We start from the raw sequence: 11,620 nt of genomic DNA on the forward strand, positions 1-11,620 counted from the left end.
ATAAGGGGTCGCCCATTTAAAACTGAGATGAGGAGGAATTTCTACTCTCAGAAGTTGTAAATCTGTGGAATTCTCTGTTCCAAAGAGCTGTGCAGGTTGGGTCATTGCTTATATGTAATGCGGAGATAGACATATTTTTGTACGATAAGGAAATATATGATTATGGGAAGCGTGCAGTTAATTGGAATCGAGTCCATGATCTGATCGGCCATGATCTTACTAAATGGCGGAGCAGGCTCGAGGGGTCAAATGGCCTACTCCTGCTCCTAATTGTTGTGTTCTTGTGTTCTTGTATTCCAGGGAGGGGCTGAGTCTATATCATCTGATGTCCAGTTATTGGTCATGATAAACAAACCCCCGATACCAGTGCGTGGGCAGAGGGGTGCATGAAGTATATTACGACATTTCAACTAATAGGCTTCCGTCACTGTTATTTGAGGACTTATTGTTTATTTACCATGGATCTCGTGAATAATTCAATAATTAAGAAGAAGGATATGTGATATAGCTTTATATGATACAGCTATCGGTTATAAATCACGGCATTTAAAGAGTTCCTTTGAGTAATTTGAAACTGCAATTCCATAACTTCATGAATGTGTCAGCAGTGACTGTGAAAAGCTCATTATTGGTCGGACACCCACCATTTTACAATCACAGGACAGCGTAAAGCCTCCTTTAGCTGGTATTTCCAACCAGTTCCTGAATGATGCTGATTTTCCACGTAAAATTTTGAAGTATTCCTTTGTCAAATCAGTGCCCATTGTCTCTACTGCCTGCAGATAATTAAACACAAATTGCCTGTATTGTGGTGAAGTATTTAATCACTTTTCATTCCTGCTATCATTTGTATTCTCCAATATCAGCAATGCCACCCGGCTCCGTAATTGGAACAGCATTTTTCCCGAGTAAAGCTCATCACGTTGCATGTCGGCAAACTAAGGACGTTGTAACATCGCAATTGGTTGAGAGGTGGAAAGATCAATGGACCTGAAAGTTCTTGCATGAGCGCCACATTGCATTCCTTCACTGAGAGAGTGCTGAGCTCACTTTAATTATTCAGAAAGAAATGATGTAATGTGTTTGTTAAAATACCTGTGACTAATAAAAGTTGTTATGTAACTCCCACTGTCCCACTGGAGGATTGCCTCAGGTATTAATACGCATCTGAGTCCCGCTCATAGCCACATTGTGTCCCAGTGTGATCCCTGGGTTTGATCCTCACACCTGCACTGCTTCTCTCCGAAAATGGGTCAGGCTCCTATTTTGTACGTAAATGAAATCGGCTATCCGATTCTGGGAATGTTTGGCATCCCTGGTAAGCCGTAATTTTTACTTTTCATGTGTGTTGTTGCTCTTGCCCAATGTGCGAAAATTCAGCCGATTTACCCGGAGTAGCTTTGCTGCCGAGTAGCCTGTGCGCTGATATCAGCTCATGAACTGCTTCATTTATCCCTGTGATATTTGTATTGGATTACGTTTTAATTGACTTTCTTTTATTTCGTGTCATCTTAAGAAGCGAGACTTCAGTTTAGCAGAAGTGTCTCCAACTCTGAGCCAGCAGGTGTGTGGTTGGGTTGGCACTCTGGATCACCCACGTAAGTAGAGAGCAGAATAAGGTCTCAAATTATTGGGCAGGCATTCAGCGGCTTGCTCGCATCCGCATGGTGTGGTGGTATGGCCGCCTCTGAATCTGAAGGCTCAGGTTAGTGACCCACTCCAGACTGTGCGGGCCCGTCTGTGTAAAGAGCTTCGGGTCTTAAAAGAGGATTGACCTCCAGCGAGCTATTGGATCTAGCTTGGTGTGGGTGACTCCCTTCCGCACATTGTGGTCTTAGTCCATCGAGAAAATATTCTGAATATATACAGCGCCAGCAATGTAACGGCAAAACACAGCACATATGCTTCCCCAGAAATGTGCCTCAGTGATGACAAACTCGTCGCTACTTCAGAAGTGTATAGGTTCAAATCCGACTCAAAATTCTACGAGTTATAATCTAGGCTGACAGTTCAGCGCAGCACTGAGATAGTGCTGCACTGTCCAATGTGCTTTCTTTCAGAAGAGATGTTAAATTGAGCCCTGTCTGCCCTATATGGTGGACATAAAAGATCCATTGCAATATTCGCAGAATAGCAAGGGAGTTGTCCCGCAATTGTTATCCGACAATCCTTCTCCCTCAACCTACATTTAAACAATGGATTATTTTGTCATTATCACATTGATGTTTGGGGGAGCTTGCTGTCCACAAAATAGCTACTATAGTTTGAACATTAGAATACTAAGTATGTTCAATAACTACTGGATCACGTAAACGGTTTTGGGACATCTTTATGTCGTGTGGGCGCTATATAACTGCAAATGTTTGATTCTGCCTGTATGACTTTAGATTATTCCTCCTTTCTTTATTTACAATTCGTTTTTACTTTTTTTCTTTCATTCTCTTTCTTTCTTTATGTCTTTACACCTCATTTCATTCAAATAACTTTCTTTATTTCCAGTTCTTTCCTTCTTTCTTTCTTTCTTTCTTTCTTTCTTTCTTTCTTTCTTTCTTTCTTTCATTCTTTCTTTCTTTCTTTCTTTCCTTCCTTCCTTCCTTCCTTCCTTCCTTCCTTCCTTCCTTTCTTTCTTTCTTTCTTTGCATTTCCAGCTATGTAATGCAGTGGTCGCACCACTCACAGCAAAGTTCATGCTCAGTCTGATTGTGTTGAAATGTTTAGTAGAACAATTAATGACTGGAAGGTCGGTACGTTTCTCGCTTTACCAGATTAATCTTCCAATTACCTTCATTGCTTTATATCCATTTAATCCATCGCTATCAAAGCAACCAGTTGCCTTCCCTGCATATCCGTTTGCTGCGTTTAATTCATCATGTTCCTATTATTTTGTATCCTACAGCGAACCTGATGACGGCTGTGATCCTGTCCCGGGGAAAGTGCGGTCTCTCCAATGGAATCACTTGTTACATGGTGGCGATGGCAATGTCCGACCTACTGGTGCTGACCTTTCATGTACTGCTGCAAAAAATCTTTACTCATCATTTCCCTTATTCATTCCTGTCCTACACTGCAATCTGTCCGTCATTGGTTTACCTGAGAATCGTTACTCTGGATTACTCCGTCTGGTTAACAGTGTCATTCACCTTCGACCGCTTCGTCAGCATTTGCTGTCAGCAGTTGAAGCTCAGATATTGCACGGAGAGAACTGCGGCCGTGATTATTGTTTCCATGTGCGCACTGAGCTGTTTAAAGTACATTCCCTTTCACTTCATGTATGAGCCCCAGTTTATTATTGACAAGGTGCAGTGGGGCTGTCGGGCCAAAGCGGTCTTCTTTACTTCTGCTGGGTGGGTGTCTTTCTCCTGGATTTGCAGTCTCTCTCTCTCACTGCTGCCATTCTTTCTCGTCTTGCTGCTGAATGGCCTCACGGTCAGACACATCCTAGCAGCCAGCAGGGTCCGCAGGGTTCTGAAGGGACTGAACAACGGGCAGAAAAAGAGTGACGGAGAGATGGAAAATCGGCAGAAATCCATCGTCTTGCTCTTCGCTGTGTCCGGTAGTTATATACTATTGTGGATGACAGCAACGGTGACTTTCATGTGCACTCGACTCGCAGTCAATGTGTTGGACCAGAATCACACAAGCCCTGCATACATCGCCAATGATGTTGGAAGTCTGCTGATGCTCATGAGCTCCTGTGCAAACACGTGTATTTATGGGATGACCCAAAGTAAGTTCAGAGAGGAAGTGAAGAACGCGGTTAAATATCTGCTAACTCGAGTTGTTAAATTAGTGAAATTTAATCGGAGTACAGCTCATATCTCAAAATAATGGCACCATTCGCTCTATTCCTTATCACCATTTCACGATCCGTTCCCTTCAATACAAACCAAAGTGTGTTCCTCGAATAGGTTTCTGACTGTGCCTTGTACTGTGATAAAATCGTGCCTGTGTGCAATGAGCAATGTAACCGACCGCACAATCATTGGTCAATAAAAATATAATGCTAACATCGTGAGGCAATTTTCACCTAATTCACACGTCGAGAAACTGCCCAGATAAGTTGCAAAGCTCTGTTTATTCTTCGCCCCATTGTACTCTCCATTTAATTCAGTGGAGAGTCATATTGGGCGGTGGTGTAAAACTGGTATCTACCAATCAACTGAGATTGTGTTTGATCAGTTAATTTACATTTCACCACAGACTGCCAGGTTATCTCTTCATTTCCTTCAAAGATTCTGGGGAGCTATTCGTTCTGAATCTGTTTTAGCTAAAGATAACATAGTTAGATATGGGACTATTGCGAAGTTCTGCATCCACTTATAGAGTCATAGAAACATAGAAACATAGAAAATAGGTGCAGGAGTAGGCCATTCGGCCCTTCTAGCCTGCACCGCCATTCAATGAGTTCATGGCTGAAAATTCAACTTCAGTACCCCATTCCTGCTTTCTCGCCATACCCTTTGATCCGCCTAGTAGTAAGGACCTCATCTAACTCCTGTTTGAATATATTTAGTGAATTGGCCTCAACAACTTTCTGTGGTAGAGAATTCCACAGGTTCACCACTCTCTGGGTGAAGAAGTTCCTCCGCATCTCGGTCCTAAATGGCTTACCCCTTATCCTTAGACTGTGACCTCTGGTTCTGGACTTCCCCAACATTGGGAACATTCTTCCTGCATCTAACCTGTCTAACCCCGTCAGAATTTTAAATGTTTCTATGAGGTCCCCTCTCATTCTTCTGAACTCCAGTCAATACAAGCCCAGTTGATCCAGTCTTTCTTGATAAGTCAGTCCCGCCATCCCGGGAATCAGTCTGGTGAACCTTCGCTGCACTCCCTCAATAGCAAGAATGTCCTTCCTCAGGTTAGGAGACCAAAACTGTACACAATACTCCAGGTGTGGCCTCACCAATGTCCTGTACAACTGTAGCAACACCTCCCTGCCCCTGTACTCAAATCCCCTTGCTATGAAGGCCAACATGCCATTTGCTTTCTTAACCGCCTGCTGCACCTGCGTGCCAACCTTCAATGACTGATGTACCATGACACCCAGGTCTCTTTGCACCTCCCCTTTTCCTAATCTGTCACCATTCAGATAATAGTCTGTCTCTCTGCTTTTACCACCAAAGTGGATAACCTCACATTTATCCACATTATACTTCATCTGCCATGCATTTGCCCACTCACCTAACCTATCCAAGTCGCTCTGCAGCCTCACAGCATCCTCCTCGCAGCTCACACTGCCACCCAACTTAGTGTCATCCGCAAATTTGGAGATACTACATTTAATCCCCTCATCTAAATCATTAATGTACAGTGTAAACAGCTGGGGCCCCAGCACAGAACCTTGTGGTACCCCACTAGTCACTGCCTGCCATTCTGAAAAGTACCCATTTACTCCTACTCTTTGCTTCCTGTCTGAGAACCAGTTCTCAATCCATGTCAGTACACTACCCCCAATCCCATGTGCTCTAACTTTGCACATCAATCTCTTGTGTGGGACCTTGTCGAACGCCTTCTGAAAGTCCAAATATACCACATCAACTGGTTCTCCCTTATCCACTCTACTGGAAACATCCTCAAAAAATTCCAGAAGATTTGTCAAGCATGATTTCCCTTTCACAAATCCATGCTGACTTGGACCAATCATGTCACCTCTTTCCTTGATGTCGTCCATACCCTCCAGGTCATTCCCACCATGTTGACTCTTCCAGCAGTCAAATATGTTGTTTGTGAAGTGTATGGAGTGACTTGACCACATTTTGTTGCTTGGCTCCTTAACCGTGCTTCTTGTGCTGATGTTTGTGTACGTCAGCAGAGGGAGGATAAAGTTATAGTCCAGACCTAGAGGTTCGTAGTGGTTTGTGCAACGGGATTCATTTTGGCATTACGCTAAGCCTGTGCTTTCATGTTTTCTGTCATCTGCGTATCAAGCACCAAGTGTCAGATTCCTCTTGGGTTGTATGTATCACACAGGAGAGCTTATCATCAACTACGACAATCGTATGGAGTGATGTTACAGGCATTGGACATTTAACATTCTGTTTGAATGCAACTATATGCATATTAGTTTACAGGACAGCTGAATTTCGGTAGGCCAGTATCATTTTTTCTTCCTGCACAGAAGGGAGGGGGGAAGGGAGATGTAGGGTTGGTCCAAATAGATACATACATAAATGGAGTGATCGAAACAGCGAAGAAGCGATTATGTCCAATAGAGAGCGTTAGAAAGAGAAGAAAGCAGAAAGAAGGAAAGAAAGAAAGAGGGAAAGAAGTAAATGGAGGTTCAAAAAGGATAGAAAGAATGCACAAAAGGAAGGTGGAATGTAAGAAATCTAGACAGGACAAAAGCACAGAAGGAAGAAGGAAAAAAGGAAAGAAGGAAAGAAGGAAAGAGAGAAAGAAAGAAAGAAAGAAAGAAAGAAAGAAAGAACGAAAGAAAGAAAGAAAGAAAGAAAGAAAGAAAGAAAGAAAGAAAGACTGCATTAACTAAAGTATGAATAAAGGAATTAAAGAAGAAATCAATTGAGCAAAGGGAAACAAAGTTATGAATTAAATGAAGAAAGGAAGGAAGGAAATTTAGAAAATAGGAAAAAAGAATGTGCGAAAGAAAGCAAGAAAAATGAAAGAAAGACAAAGCAAAGTATTTGAAAAGATAGATAGAAAGTAACAATGCAGTAACGGAAGAAATAATTGAAGAAAGAACGGATAGAATAAATGGGCGAAATAAACGTTCAGAGGGAAGTATTGAAAGGCAAAGAAAGAAAGAAAGAATGAAAAAGAAAAAAAAAAGAAAGAAAGGAAAAAAGAAAGAAAGAAGCCATTAACTAAAGAAAGAATAAAGGAAATAAAGAAGAAATAAAGGAGCAGCGAAAGAAATAAAGAAAAAGTAAAGAATTTTAAAAGAAAGTATAGATAGACAGAAAGTAAAAACTTAAGAAGGAACAAAATAAAAAAGAAATAATGGATTATCAAAAAAGGGATTTTCAGGGCGAAGGAGAAATGAAGGATAGAAAGAAAAATAAATAAACATAGAATGAAAGAATGAAACAAAGAAATGTAGCAAGAAAGAAATAAAGAAAGATAGAAAGAAAGAAAGGAGCAGGGAGCAAAGAGAAAAATGTCTGAATTAAATGAAGAAAGGAAGGAAAGGAAAGATGCGAAAAAGAAGGGGAGGAAGAAAGCAAGAATAAAGAAAGCAAAAGCAAAGGAGTTTAAAAGATAGACAGAAAGAAAGAATGCAATAAAGGATTAAATAAATAAAGAACGGATAGAATGAATGGATGAAAGATAAATAGATATTAAGAAATTAAGAAGGAATACAATAAATAAATAAATAATGGATGATAGAATGAACGAATGAGTAAAGGGAATTTCAGGGGGAAGGAGGAAACAAGGATAGAATGAAGGATAGAAAGAATGAAAGAAAGAAAGTTAGTGTGAAAGAAACAATGAAACAAAGAAAGACAGTCATATCGGGTGGAACAAAGGCACAACTGAGGGAAGGAAGGAACACAGAAAAATTAAAAGAAAGGATCGCAGAGTGAAAGAAAGATAGAGAGAGAAAGATAGAAAAATATAATGGGATAGGAACAAAGATAGATAGATAGATAGATAGATAGATAGATAGATAGATAGATAGATAGATAGATAGATAGATAGATAGATAGATAGATAGATAGATAGATGAAGGAAGAAATAAACAAACAGTGAAAGAAAGGGAGGACGTAAGGACGGAAGGAAGAAATAAATATACAAGGAAAGAGAGAAAGAAAGAAATGTTCAAAGGAAGAAAGAAAGTCCGTAAGGAAGGTGGAATTGTAGAAAGATAGCACAACGGATGATTGCGAAGCTGCCTGGAATCTTTTATATCCTCCTGACAGGTGTTCAGTTTAGCATCTCATCCAAAGGGCCACATGTCTGAGTGCAGCAGGCGCTTAGTACTGCACATTGGTGCCAGTCTAGATTTTGTGCTCTGGACTGAGACACCAACGCAACCAAAGAGCCACAACTGAACTCATAACATGGAATTTTTTTGTAAAATATATCATTAGTCTAAATCTTTTGCTCAATGTGTGTAATGCAGGCTTAGTCGCCAAATTGTAAATGCAGCACAGCGTGTGGTACTGATTCATGTAGACAATACAAATATATGATTCTATCCCTAGATAGCGTTTTCCGATCTCAAACTTGGAGCAGTTCCCTTCATATTTAACCTCAAAGCCCTTTGGTCAGGCAGGGGATTATATGCTCAGATTGGCATCCTGATCATGGTCCAGATACCGCCATTTCAAAGTGCTGGTGGGTTGATGTTGTGTGTCAATCAGGCAACATACTTTCAGAGGTGACGACTGGTCCCTTGGGTAAAGACAAAAATGCCTGCTGCTCTTATTGGATGCTGTACCTGTATGAATCAATGTCAGAAGCAGAGGATGTGCGATTAGTGGAAACACAAAGCAACAGTGAAAATAAATAATTTAAGCTTATTTCAATAATGTACATAAAAAAGCAATTGGAGATTCCATGCGATCATCATGAACTCGAAAATATTTGGAAGTAGAACATTTTTAACGAAGTGAGCACAACAGTCTAACACGTAATTCTTACAACAAATTGTAACGCACATGAGATGCTCGATTATATATTTGACTTAAGTTCTACAACATATTTCCACACAAACAGACAGAGAAACAGACACACGATTATATTGATGCAAACACATACAAACATACACACATGCACACGATCCAAAAATTATTGATACTGTTTTTTTTACAATGCCTATTAACTGTTCTCCTATTTTTGTAAAAGTCTTCTGATATTAGGAAATGCCTAAAGTTTAATGCCAAAAGCAGCATCCAAAGTCCATAGAGTTTTATAGGTAACAGTATGACACCTAGTATTCAGGCCTCTATCTGCACGGCCACCGCAGACTCACTATTGAGTAATCACATTTTATTTTTGCTAAAACGACCAATAATGCTTCCACATTAAGTGTAACATATATTGTTCTTAATGTGCGTGTCATTGTCATCACGCACACCATGAAAAATAAGTTTCTAAATGGAGTAGAGAAGCAAACGGGTATGGATATACAAATTACTGAAAGAAGAGACACAGGTTAATAAGACACTCAAAAAAGAACAAAGCACTGGGGTTCATTTCTCGATTGATAAAATTTAAAGCACTGTAATTACATAGAACGATGGTTAGACAACACTTAGATTACAGTGCATAGTTCTGGTCTCCAAATTATGAAAATTATATAGAGGCACTGGGGAAGGTGCTAACAAGATTTACAAGGTTTATTCTAGAATTGGGTGGTTATTTTTATCAGGACTGACTGAGCAGGCTCTGGCCCATTTCACCAGAAAAGAGAAGACTGAAGTGTGACTGTAAGGTAGACCTCCACCGACTGTAATACTGTGGCAATGCAACTGCTGATGTTTACAATAAAAGCAAGTTCCAGATTGAAGCCATCTTGTGTGAGTGTCCTTTAGTGACGTTGAAAGAATTTATCATGTTTGGCAATGTAGCTTCGGATAAATGGATTCGCTGGCTGGAATTTTTGTTGGTGCATGTTGCAGCCAACCGAAAGAGCGACTTTGAGAGATTCTTTTTTTGCAGAACAGCTAAAATTCAAAGGTAACTTTCAAGCACACTTGGCAGAACCATTAGAGTCCAGATGGCCGCGTCTATGTGAATAACAGGCTGTTTGGGTGAGTTCCAACACGACCGAGAGACTTTTGGAGCGTATGTGGAGCCGTTACAAATGCATTTCACTACAAATAGTATTATCGGAGTCCCTTAAGGTAAAAACTGTAACAGGGTCGCGTAAAAAAGAAAACGGGCTATTTTCACCACTGAAGCAGTCCCTGAGGTGTGCGAAAGCCTGAAAATGTGCTTGTTCCCATCAAGCTAAAGAACATGCCACCGAAGCAGATTCTAACCAAATTAGATCAGCACTACAGTTCTGAACATATGGAAATCGCTGAAAGTTATCATTATCGCTTTGCAACGCAAGATCAGTTCAACGCAGGATGGTCAGACGAATACGTGGCTTGAGCAGTGGTGCAGCAGGGAGGGATTCAAATTCCTGGGGCATTGGAACCGGTTCTGGGGGAGGTGTGACCAGTACAAACCGGATGGTCTGCACCTGGGCAGGACTGGAACCAATGACCTCGGGGGAGTGTTTGCTAGTGCTGTTGGGGAGGAGTTAAACTAATATGGCAGGGGTATGGGAACCAATGAAAGGAGACAGAGGGAAACAAAATGGAAACAAAAGCAAAAGACAGAAAGGAGATGAGTAAAAGTGGAGGGCAGTGAAACCCAAGGCAAAAAACAAAAAGGGCCATTGTACAGCAAAATTCTAAAGGGTCAAAGTGTAATAAAAAGGCAAGCATGAAAACTCGGTACCTCAATGCAATGAGTATTCGGAACCCAGGAGAGGGCTCTGAACTAGTTAGAGTGGGTGAGAGCTCAGATGAACAGGACCCCAAGAAAGAATGCAAAAGGCAGGAGGCAATAGAGCAGAGTAGCACTGGGGTAAGTGTAAATCACAAAGTGATAGGATGGGACAATATGTATGAATATAAAGGGGTTGCAGGAGGGGTCAAAACTAAAAATCATAGTCTAAAAACTAGTATTAAAACACTGTACCTAAACGCACGCAGCATTCGAAATAAAGTAAATGAGTTGACGGCACAAATCATTACAAATGGGTATGATTTGGTGGCCATTACAGAAACGTGGTTGAAGGGTGGCCAAGACTGGGAATTAAACATACAGGGGTATCTGACAATTCGGAAAGATAGACAAGAAGGGAAAGAAGGTGGGGTAGTTATGTTGATAAAGGAAGATATCAGGGCAGTTGTGAGAGAAGATACTTGCTCTAATGAACAAATTGTTGAATCATTGTGAGTGGAGATTAGAGATAGTAAGGGGAAAAAGTCACTGGTGGGCGTAGTTTATAGGCCCCCAAATAATAACTTCATGGTGGGGCGGGCAATAATCAAGGGAATAATGGAGGTATGTGAAAAAGGAATGGCAGTAATCATGGGGGATTTTAACCTACATATCGATTGGTCAAATCAAATCGCACGGGGTAGCCTTGAGGAGGAAATCATAGAATTCATACGGAATTGTTTCTTAGAACAGCATTTTACAGAACCTGCAAGGGAGCAAGCTATCTTAGATCTGGTCCTGTGTAATGAGACAGGAATAATAAACGATCTCCTAGTAAAAGATCCTCTCGGAAAGAGTGATCACAGTATGGTTGAATTTGTAATACAGATTGAGGGTGAGGAAGTATTGGCTCAAACGAGCATACTATGCTTAAACAAAGGGGACTAGAGTGGGATGAGGGTAGAGTTGGCTAAAGTAGACTGGGAACACAGACTAAACGGTGGCACAATTGAGGAACAGTGGAGGACTTTTAAGGAGTTCTTTCATAGTGCTCAACAAAAATATATTCCAGTGAAAAAGAAGGGCGGTAAGAGAAGAGATAACCAGCCGTGGATAACCAAGGAAATAAAGGAGAGTATCAAATTAAAAACCAATGCGTATAAGGTCGCCAAGTTTAGTGGGAAACTAGAAGATTGGGACAATTTTAAACGACAGCAAA

Source organism: Pristiophorus japonicus, chromosome 19, assembly GCF_044704955.1.
Source record: "Pristiophorus japonicus isolate sPriJap1 chromosome 19, sPriJap1.hap1, whole genome shotgun sequence".
Lineage (NCBI taxonomy): Eukaryota > Metazoa > Chordata > Chondrichthyes > Pristiophoridae > Pristiophorus > Pristiophorus japonicus.